The sequence below is a fragment of the Oncorhynchus mykiss genome, chromosome 8 (assembly GCF_057628025.1).
Source record: "Oncorhynchus mykiss isolate SJ-2025 chromosome 8, ASM5762802v1, whole genome shotgun sequence".
In the NCBI taxonomy this organism is placed as follows: domain Eukaryota; kingdom Metazoa; phylum Chordata; class Actinopteri; order Salmoniformes; family Salmonidae; genus Oncorhynchus; species Oncorhynchus mykiss.
In genome coordinates, this window is record NC_143029.1 from 80,862,501 (window position 1) to 80,873,898 (window position 11,398).

The 11,398-nt window shown below is 40.3% G+C and overlaps 1 protein-coding gene across 1 annotated transcript in view; it reads right to left on the reverse strand.

The window, feature by feature from the left end:
• The window catches only part of LOC149982146 (uncharacterized), a 20,400-nt gene extending 14,257 nt beyond the window's left edge, over nucleotides 1–6,143 (reverse strand). The window contains exon 1 of the mRNA XM_090182740.1: nucleotides 5,982–6,143. The gene's annotated coding sequence lies outside the window, so the exon portion shown is untranslated. The remainder of the gene's footprint in view (nucleotides 1–5,981) is intronic.
• Between the last annotated feature and the right edge of the window lie 5,255 nt (nucleotides 6,144–11,398).

Below are 11,398 nucleotides of genomic sequence, written 5' to 3' on the forward strand. Positions count from 1 at the left end.
AACACCGGAGTGACGGTTGCTGATAATGGGATATGTGTGTATATATATATATTTATATAGTTATATTATATCATTATATATATATATATATATATATATACACACACATATATGTATATGTATATAATGATATAATATAACTATATAAATATATATATATAATGATATAATATAACAATGTGCCATTGGAACACAGGAGTGATGGTTGCTGATAATGGGATATGTGTATATATATATATAATGATATAATATAACTATATAAATATATATATATAATGATATAATATAACAACATGCCATTGGAACACAGGAGTGATGGTTGCTGATAATGGGATATGTGTGTATATATATATATATATAATGATATAATATAACTATATAAATATATATATATAATGATATAATATAACAACATGCCATTGGAACACAGGAGTGATGGTTGCTGATAATGGGACTCTGTACCCCTACGTAGATATTCCATTTAAAATCAGCCGTTTCCAGCTACAATAGTCATTTTCAACATTAACAATATCAACACTGTATTTCTGATCAATTTTATGTTATTTTAATGGACAACAAATGTGCTTTTCTTTCATAAACAAGGACATTTCTAAGTGACTGTTGACTGTTGAACGGTAGTGCATATATACAGTGCCTTGCGAAAGTATTCGGCCCCCTTGAACTTTGCGACCTTTTGCCACATTTCAGGCTTCAAACATAAAGATATAAAACTGTATTTTTTTGTGAAGAATCAACAACAAGTGGGACACAATCATGAAGTGGAACGACATTTATTGGATATTTCAAACTTTTTTAACAAATCAAAAACTGAAAAATTGGGCGTGCAAAATTATTCAGCCCTCTTAAGTTAATACTTTGTAGCGCCACCTTTTGCTGCGATTACAGCTGTAAGTCGAGCTCAGTGAGGTTGGATGGAGAGCATTTGTGAACAGCAGTTTTCAGTTCTTTCCACAGATTCTCGATTGGATTCAGGTCTGGACTTTGACTTGGCCATTCTAACACCTGGATATGTTTATTTTTGAACCATTCCATTGTAGATTTTGCTTTATGTTTTGGATCATTGTCTTGTTGGAAGACAAATCTCCATCCCAGTCTCAGGTCTTTTGCAGACTCCATCAGGTTTTTTTCCAGAATGGTCCTGTATTTGGCTCCATCCATCTTCCCATCAATTTTAATCATCTTCCCTGTCCCTGCTGAAGAAAAGCAGGCCCAAACCATGATGCTGCCACCACCATGTTTGACAGTGGGGATGGTGTGTTCAGGGTGATGAGCTGTGTTGCTTTTACGCCAAACATAACGTTTTGCATTGTTGCCAAAAAGTTCAATTTTGGTTTCATCTGACCAGAGCACCTTCTTCCACATGTTTGGTGTGTCTCCCAGGTGGCTTGTGGCAAACTTTAAACGACAATCTTTATGGATATCTTTAAGAAATGGCTTTCTTCTTGCCACTCTTCCATAAAGGCCAGATTTGTGCAATATACTTTTAGGATTGTTGTCCTATGGACAGAGTCTCCCACCTCAGCTGTAGATCTCTGCAGTTCATCCAGAGTGATCATGGGCCTCTTGGCTGCATCTCTGATCAGTGTTCTCCTTGTATGAGCTGAAAGTTTAGAGGGACGGCCAGGTCTTGGTAGATTTGCAGTGGTCTGATACTCCTTCCATTTCAATATTATCGCTTGCACAGTGCTCCTTGGGATGTTTAAAGCTTGGGAAATCTTTTTGTATCCAAATCCGGCTTTAAACTTCTTCACAACAGTATCTCGGACCTGCCTGGTGTGTTCCTTGTTCTTCATGATGGTCTCTGCGCTTTTAACGGACCTCTGAGACTATCACAGTGCAGGTGCATTTATACGGAGACTTGATTACACACAGGTGGATTGTATTTATCATCATTAGTCATTTAGGTCAACATTGGATCATTCAGAGATCCTAACTGAACTTCTGGAGAGAGTTTGCTGCACTGAAAGTAAAGGGGCTGAATAATTTTGCACGCCCAATTTTTCAGTTTTTGATTTGTTAAAAAAGTTTGAAATATCCAATAAATGTCGTTCCACTTCATGATTGTGTCCCACTTGTTGTTGATTCTTCACAAAAAAATACAGTTTTATATCTTTATGTTTGAAGCCTGAAATGTGGCAAAAGGTCACAAAGTTCAAGGGGGCCGAATACTTTCGCAAGGCACTGTATATATATATATATATATATATATATATATAGCTTAGCCCAGAGAGAGAGATATGCTGTTGGCATGCTACAACACCAACATGCATTTCTTTATGTCATATGGTTGCTGTGGCTACAGATACAGACGTACAGAATTCATACTTTTTCTACCTGAATATTTGGTATAAAGATAAGCAATATATTGTTAGATTATAGGTGTAACTCTAGTGGGCCTAAAACAATCTTCTTCCAACTGTCGGAAACAGTTGGAGCACCAGGGCACGTTCCCTTCATATGATAGCCCTGCAGTAGCTGTAGCTTAATAATAGCCACACCATACCAAACCTTCACAAACATTTCTAAACTTTATTAGGGTAATATCAAAAGGAAGTTAAGACATTGTTTGACTACCCTCCCCTGTGCCCCCTCAAAAAACCAACAACCTTCCCCAAAGCAAAAAGAGAACTTTGACAACCCTCCACTATTTTGAACCATCCCTCCCCCAGTACATTTTGATCTGTCCCTAAATCTGACTAGTAAATGGACTGGACAAGAGTTTTTGGAGGGTTTCCAATCTGGCAGCAACACAACCTCGATGCAAATTAGGCACACACCTTAATCTTCCGGTGGTAGAAGCTCCCGGTAGAAAAAGGGGCAACGTTTGGAGCCAATTTACTTATCTTTCGATGGGGCCTGCTACTGTGATGAGCAAGCCACATCTCTCCCTCTCCCTCAATGTGCGCTCCGGGAGAGAGACAAAAGGCTTCTGATTTTATAACATTTCATAATCAAATCGCGCAAAAAGTAGGTCACATGTCAGTATATACACACAGCAAGTAGGTCACATGTCAGTATATACACACAGCAAGTAGGTCACATGTCAGTATATACACACAGCAAGTAGGTCACATGTCAGTATATACACACAGCAAGTAGGTCACATGTCAGTATATACACACAGCAAGTAGGTCACATGTCAGTATATACACACAGCAAGTAGGTCACATGTCAGTATATACACACACAAGTAGGTCACATGTCAGTACATACACACAGCAAGTAGGTCACATGTCAGTATATACACACAGCAAGTAGGTCACATGTCAGTATATACACACAGCAAGTAGGTCACATGTCAGTATATACACACACAAGTAGGTCACATGTCAGTATATACACACAGCAAGTAGGTCACATGTCAGTATATACACACATCAAGTAGGTCACATGTCAGTATATACACACAGCAAGTAGGTCACATGTCAGTATATACACACAGCAAGTAGGTCACATGTCAGTATATACACACAGCAAGTAGGTCACATGTCAGTATATACACACACAAGTAGGTCACATGTCAGTATATACACACAGCAAGTAGGTCACATGTCAGTATATACACACAGCAAGTAGGTCACATGTCAGTATATACACACAGCAAGTAGGTCACATGGGGGAGAGGCATTGTGCAGTGAGGTGTTGTTGTTTTTTTCATTTTTTGAAACCAGGTTTGCACTATATAAGATTGAAGGGAGTTCCATGCAATCATGGCTCTGTACAATACTGTAAGTTTCCTTGAACTTGTTCTGGAATGGGGACTGTGAAAAGGTGGCATGTCTGGTGTGGTACGTGTGTGTGTCAGTTCTGTGTGTAAGTTGACTGTGCAAACAATTTGGAATTTCCAACGCATGAATGTTTGTACTAAAAACAAGAAGCGATGCAGTCAGAGCGCATAGGGTAGCAGGCTACAACTGCAACACTTTTTAGGACATTCAATTTACTGTTTACGTGACTACTAGCAGTGAGTATTATGTTTAGTCTTACCGTTCTAGCTAATGTGTTTTGAGTTTTCACTTCTTCATGCTGTGAATTAGACCCAAAATAAATTAGCTTATGACAGTAAAGCACATAAAGATGCAGGTAATCCATCCCTACTGAACAACAAAATTCAGACAATATAAAAATATAAAAAAATATCCTATAGTCAATGAAACACTGAACATTCATTCTTGAATAGCCTACCTTCTCAGTAGCCTGTTACACAGTCTACAGCACTGTGAAGTATTTTATAAGGTGATTACACAGCACTGTGAAGTATTTTATAAGGTGATTACACAGCACTGTGAAGTATTTTATAAGGTGATTACACAGCACTGTGAAGTATTTTATAATGTGATTACACAGCACTGTGAAGTATTTTATAAGGTGATTACACAGCACTGTGAAGTATTTTATAAGGTGATTACACAGCACTGTGAAGTATTTTATAAGGTGATTACACAGCACTGTGAAGTATTTTATAAGGTGATTACACAGCACTGTGATGCTGAGGGGAAAACAAATTGTGCGACCAAATCATGGGCTGATGCCACCAACTGAAAAAGTTAGTCTGGAGACCTGTCAAGGGGTGGGATTTAATCTGCTGCTGAGTAATGTGCTCTTCTGCCCATTTGGCTGTTGGGAAGAGAATCATGCGATAGGATGTTATGTTTGTGCACATGGAAGTCAGTGATTTATGTTTAGTATAGGTTAATGAGGCAATACAAATATGTGACTCAAATGAAAGGGCATTTAGTTGACTAAAATGGCCCACTATTTTCGTCCTTTTGACAATAACTAAACAAATTATTCTTCAAATGACAAAGATGTGACTAAGACATAATTATATTTTAATAAAAATGACTAAGACTAGACTAAATCTAAAAAATGGTGCCAAGATTAACACTTCCTCAGGGCAAAGTGATCTAGTGAGTGCAGCTTTCTCCTCCCTTATTCCACTCGGGGGAATCATGCAATTGTAGGACTGTAGATTGTCCCTGAAATAATCAGAGATGTGTCTGTACTTGAGGAAACAGCAGAAGTCTAGTACACTTGCTGTGAGTGAAGCCTGCCACATCCGAGATGAGGACTGATGTGTCACAGCAGGTGAAAGTGAAATGATGTGATCCAGATCCTTGGACTAGGCCTAATTAAAGGCTTTGTCTAACTTTTTAATTATGACCGAAATAATGTAATGTTCCTCACTATAATATCCATATAATATCATGCTTTCTGGGCATCAGAAATATGGGCACGGCAACAAAAATAAAGTCAGTGGATATTCTAGCACATTCTTTTCTACATATGAAACATTTGAAATAACGTCACATCATGTCTCGTCATGCATTGAAGTAACCCCCCAGTTTCTTTCCCCTCTGATGATAACCGAAGCGCGCTCTCTCTCCTCGGGTTGGTGCTGAGACAGCGCTCATCTCAGCATCCTTTCTTCCGAGAAACCGCTGATCAAGGAAGTCGTTGCACATGCATGCACCATCTTATTTTTGACACACATCTTACAGTAAACAGCCAAGCGGTGTGAATTATTACCAAAATATAATATCGAATATATTTGACCATCATCGGCAATTATTGTTGCCTTTTATGTAACAAAAGTGCTTATTGTACTGCATAGGCTATGGCAAACTTCACAATCAGACGTGTGCTCTCCTCACATCGCTGTATCATTTTCATCGCAATGGTGTGGCGAGATTTATCAGCAATATGTTTGGTAAATTGTATTCTACAGTATGGATCGCTAATCCTATCCACATCACATCCCTTCCTACCCCAACTAGCCTACTAGATATATAGGACAGTGCTGGAATGACTACATGTCAACTGTATCAGAGTAGGCTACAATCTGTAGTGTGCACTATCCCTCCATTCTACTAGAATATATAATTAAATCATAAATCAAAGGCAACAGATGGATTAGCTGTATGTATAAAACCGAAAGCCCACTATGGAGACACACTTACCTTATTCTGGGTTACTTCATGTGGTCCATTTGACGCTGTCCATCACACGCAAATAGCGTCAGTCTTCTCGGCATAGTTTAATTTGGGCGTTAAATGCCGATCTTAGTTATGAATGAAACCGGACTGAATAAGACACACCCACAGCCCGATCCTGAAAACACCACGTGACGAAGACGGCGAAGACGTGAGATGGAACAGACACTGGTGGTCCGTGCAAGTTTACGCGAAGCGCGTGGGAATAATTTCTTCCATTTATATTTTGCATAATTCATAATAGCCCTAGCACTGAGATGTGAAACAAAGATTTTGATATTATTGTTTTATTGATTTACTGATATCATTGCTCTCCTATTGCTAAACGAAAAACACAGATCAACAAGCACAGTCGGTGAGCTTTGCAGGTGAAATATTTTTGATAGTTACTTTCATTACCTGTCTTGATGATTCATGACACACCTATAACGGAGGTAATTAATGCCCATGATAATATCATATCCATTATAGAAAGTTCCTGAACCAATTGAGATGCCAATATTCACCTCTTGCAGTTTCGTCTTATACCCACATGGTGGTAGTGTTACACCATAGCGCAATTGTGGACCGGCCAACAACACTCGAATTGAGGTCCAGTTTACTTGCTAAAAAAAAATAAGATGGGTTATTTGCTTACACAGAACATTACTATGTCTTTACCTCACAACAATTTCAGTATGAATGTGAACTGTAATTAACAAAAAATGAACATTTTCAGATGAATTTGAGACACTTCAACATCTGTGTTGACTAGTCAAGGGCCACCCTGGTTCCTGATAGGGTCGGTGCTATACGGCACCCTTGGGACGTCCACACCCCGTTGAAATGTAAATGTAAAATGCTCACTGTAATGGTTAAGGGTAGAATTTACAGTGGGGAGCATCATGCCTTGCACTTCAGATTAATGCTTTGTCATGGATTGACAATTTTATATAGGCTGAATGGAAATGAGGTTTCCAAGAGACTAGGCCAAGGTTTATTCAGATTGCACAGTGCTGACAGCACTTTCTTTAATGCATTTTTCTTGTATTATCTATTTTATTTTTGTATTTCATTTCACTTTTTTTTCACCCCTTTTTCATGGTATCCAATTGGTAGTTAGTCTTGTCTCCCGTATGGACTCGGGAGAGGTGAAGGTCGAGAGCCGTGTGTCCTCCGAAACACAACCCAACCAAGCCACTTCTTGACACAATGCCCACTTAACCCAGAAGCCAGCCACACCAATGTGTCGGGGGAAACACCGTACACCTGGCAACCGTGTTAGCGTGGACTGCGCCCGGCCCGCCACGGGAGTTGCTAGTGCGCGATGGGACAAGGACATCCCTGCCTGCCAAAACCTCCGCTAACCCAGACGAAGCCAAAGGATGTGTCTCTCCAAAACCTTTCCCTGAACAACTGTAACATATACTGAACAAAAATATCAACGCAGCATGTAAAGTGTTGGTCCCATGTTTCATGGGCTGAAATAAAAGATCCCAGAAATTTTCCATAAGCTACATTTCTTTAAATGTTGTGCACACATTTGTTTACATCCCTGTTAGTGAGCATTTCTACTTCGCAAAGATAATCCATGCACTTAACAGGTCTGGCATATCAAGAAGCTGATTAGAGAGCATGATCATTGTACAGGTGCACCTTGTGCTGGGGACAATAAAAACTACTCTAAAATGTGCAGTTTTGTCACACAACACAATGCCACAGATGACTCCAAGTTTTGAGGGAGCGTGCAATTGGCATGCTGACTGCAGGAATGTCCACCAGAGCTATTGCAGATAATTTAATGTTCATTTCTCTACCAAAAGCCGCCTCCCGTGTAACCATGCCAGCCCAGGACCTCCACATCCGGCTTCTTCACCTGCGGGATCATCTGAGACCAGCCAGCCGGACAGCTGATGAAACTGAGGAGTATTTCTGTATGTAATAAAGCCCTTTTGTGGGGGAAAACGCATTCTGATTGGCTGTGCCTGGCTCCCCAGTGGGTGGACCTGGCTCCCACGTGGAAGGGCCTATGCCCTCCCAGGCCCACCCATGTCTGCGCCCCCATCCAGTCATGTGAACTCCATAGATTAGGGCCTAATTAATGAATTGTAATTGACTGATTTCCTTATATGAACTGTAACTCAGTAAATTTGTTGACATTGTTGGATGTTGCATTTATATTTTTGTTCAGCATAAAACACTGGAAGAATAAAAATGTTCAATTTAGACTTTGTATGGAAATGCGTTTAAATACAGCAACAACTGTGAATCTCGATTCTGCAAATAGCAGATGTCTTCCAATAATAACCGTGGAATATTCACATGCTGCTCTGTCTCACTATAAATAGCTCATACTTTGTATTCAATCAAAGCTTCCTACGCTTCACACAGGTTGGATGAAAACATCCACAGTAGAACGGTTTTGCCTACACACTGGGTTTAAAGGGATAGTTCATCCCCAAATCAATGATCATGAGAGAGTTTTTAGACCACTTCTGAGGCATAAAAATGTCTGAGCGATTGTTTGTAACTAGTTTTTGATGTCATGCATGACAGTCTAAAAGGACATCTAAATGACACATATTACACATGAACTGTTTCATGAGTGACTAAAACCAGGGCATTATGTGGAAATATGAAGTAGGAGAGATAAAGAAAGGGCAGAGGACTGTTTAGTAAGAGTATTGGGAAAGAGCTTCCTCCCTCTCTCAGAATGGTGTCTTTGGGCACACGCAGTCACATCTCACTTCCTGTTGTTGATCAATCAGTAATGCATTCTGGGGAATTGGCTTCTGCCAGTCAGCCGAGTTTCCTGTTGATGTTTGCCTGTCAAGTCATCATCAGTCAGAAGTTACACATTCAGATACTGTGCAATAATCACGTTTTGTGTGTGTGTATATGTGTATGCGTGCATGTGTGTGTGTGTGTGTGTACGTGAGAGAGATCGCCTGTCTGGGTCGTATTTTTGGGCTTGCCGTCTGTTTCACCAGTAGATCATGTGACTCAGAACAGATGGTTGACCCAAAAGCGATGTATAAAAATATACCCAGCCGCCCCAAAAAAAACAAAGAAGAAAAAAAGGACTTTCATTCCAAAATAACTGGAACAACGATGTTATAACTCAACAAAGGTGCTGCCAAGCTTTTGAAACATTAGAAATTTCTCTTTCAGATCTAGCATAGGAAGAATGCCTTCCTTCACTCATATACTTTTCTCAACATGGCTTAAGAATTGGAATTTCAGGAGTTTACATTGCATTCGGAAAGTATTCACACCCCTTGACTGTTTCCACATTTTGTTATGTTACAGCCTTTTCTAAAATGGATTTAAAAAAATTATCCTCATCGATCTACACGCAATACCCCAAAGTGACAACAGGTTTTTAGACATTTTATCAAATGTATTAAAATTGAAAAAACAGAATTACCTTATACATAACTATTCAGACCCTTTGCTATGAGACTTGAAAATTGAGCTTAGTTGTATATTTTATTCCATCTTGTTTCCCTTCTTCCATTGGGGGAGAAGGGCCTTGGTCAAGGAGGTGATCAAGAAACCGATGGTCGCTCTGACAGAGCTTCAGAGTTCCTCTGTGGAGAATCTTCCAAAAGGACAACCATCTCTGCAGCACTCCACCAATCAGGTCATTATAGTAGAGTGGCCGGACAGAAGCCACTCCTCAATAAAAGGCACATGACAGCCCGGTTATAGTTTTCCAAAAGGCACCGGAAGGACGCAGACCATGAGAAACAAGATTATCTGGCCTTACGAAACCAAGATCGAACTCTTTGGCCTACATGCCAAGCATCACACCTGGAAGAAACCTGGCACTATCACTATGGTGAAGCATGGGGGTGGCAGCATCATGCTGTAGGGATGTTTATCAGCAGCAGGGACTTAGATATTGGTCAGGATCGAGAGAAAGCTGAACGGAGCAAAGTACAGAGAGATCCTTGATGAAAACCTGCATCCAGAGCGCTCAGGACCTCAGACTGGGGCGAAGGTTCACCTTCCAACAAGACAATGACCCTAAGCACACAGCCAAGACAACGCAGCAGTGGCTTCGGGACAAGTCTCTGAATGTCCTTGAGTGGCCCAGTCAGAGCCCAGACTTGAACCCGATCGAACATCTCTGGAGAGACCTGAAAATAGCTTTGCAGCGACCCTCCCCATCCAACCTGACAGACCTTGAGAAGATATGCAGAGAAGAATGGGAGAAACTCCCCAAATACAGGTGTGCCAAGCTTGCAGCGTCATACCCAAGAACTCTCGAGGCTGTAGTCGCTGCCAAAGATGCTTCAACAAAGTACTGAGTAAAGGGTCTGAATACTTAGGTAAATGTCATATTTCATTTTTAAAATGTTCATTAATTTGCAAAATTTCTAAAAACCTGTTTTTGCTTCATCATTATGGGGTATCATGTGTAGATTGATTGGGGGGAGGGGAAACAATGTCATCCATTTTAGAATAAGGCTGTAACGTAACAAAATGTAGAAAACAGTCAAGGGGTCTGAATACTATAGACAAACAATACTATCGAATGGCAGGTTACTACTTCTCTTTCTAGGAATTGCAGAATATACTAAAGAAAACAATAATTTAGCCTACATAAATGTTTATGTTAGAAATACTGTCTGTCTGACCACCCGCCTTATACAAACAAAATTCCTTGAAAAGTCAGCTCAGCATTCTGGAATTCCGAGGAGAGAGGTGTAACATTCCAGACTGGTGAGACGTTGGGAAAACTGTGCTGGGAGAGGCCACGAAGGGGGTAAGCCAGGAACGGCCACGGAGGAGGGAGGAGGAATGTGAGGACGTAGGGTAAATTTGGAGAGGAGGAATTTGTAGTGTGTTCCATGTCTTCTGACGTCAATGCAGCATCCCTGCTGACATGCTCCAGGGAACAGGACATCCTGCGGGTCAGGGTTCATCCAAACAGTCTAAACTGGCTTCCTCTCCTCGTCTCCTCGTCTTCTTTACTTCATCTGCACTGATCTGGAAACATTGGGTGGATGAAAGCAATACAATACAAGAGGGAAAATGTGTTGTTGGGGTCTACTTTCATCTATACTGGGTTGTTAGATTAGTACAGATGCAGGGAATGAGAGAAGGAGAGGAAGCTACTTTGGAGTATTGGGATTGTTCTTGTTGGTGTCTTGCTGGATGCCATGGAGGACATGGATTCCTGTACATGAGGCTGCACATAGAACCTTCAAAAATGGAACCTATTATCAGCTACTTATCTGTCTCAGGTTTTATCTCAACAGGGCTTTTTATTCAACCTTCAATGAAGAATACCCCAATCCACTGAAATGTATGTCAGTTATGCATCTATGAATTGTATTTTTTGTATTGTGTATTGCGTTGTGAAGCTTTAGGTAAGTTTTCCAATGTATTACAAATGT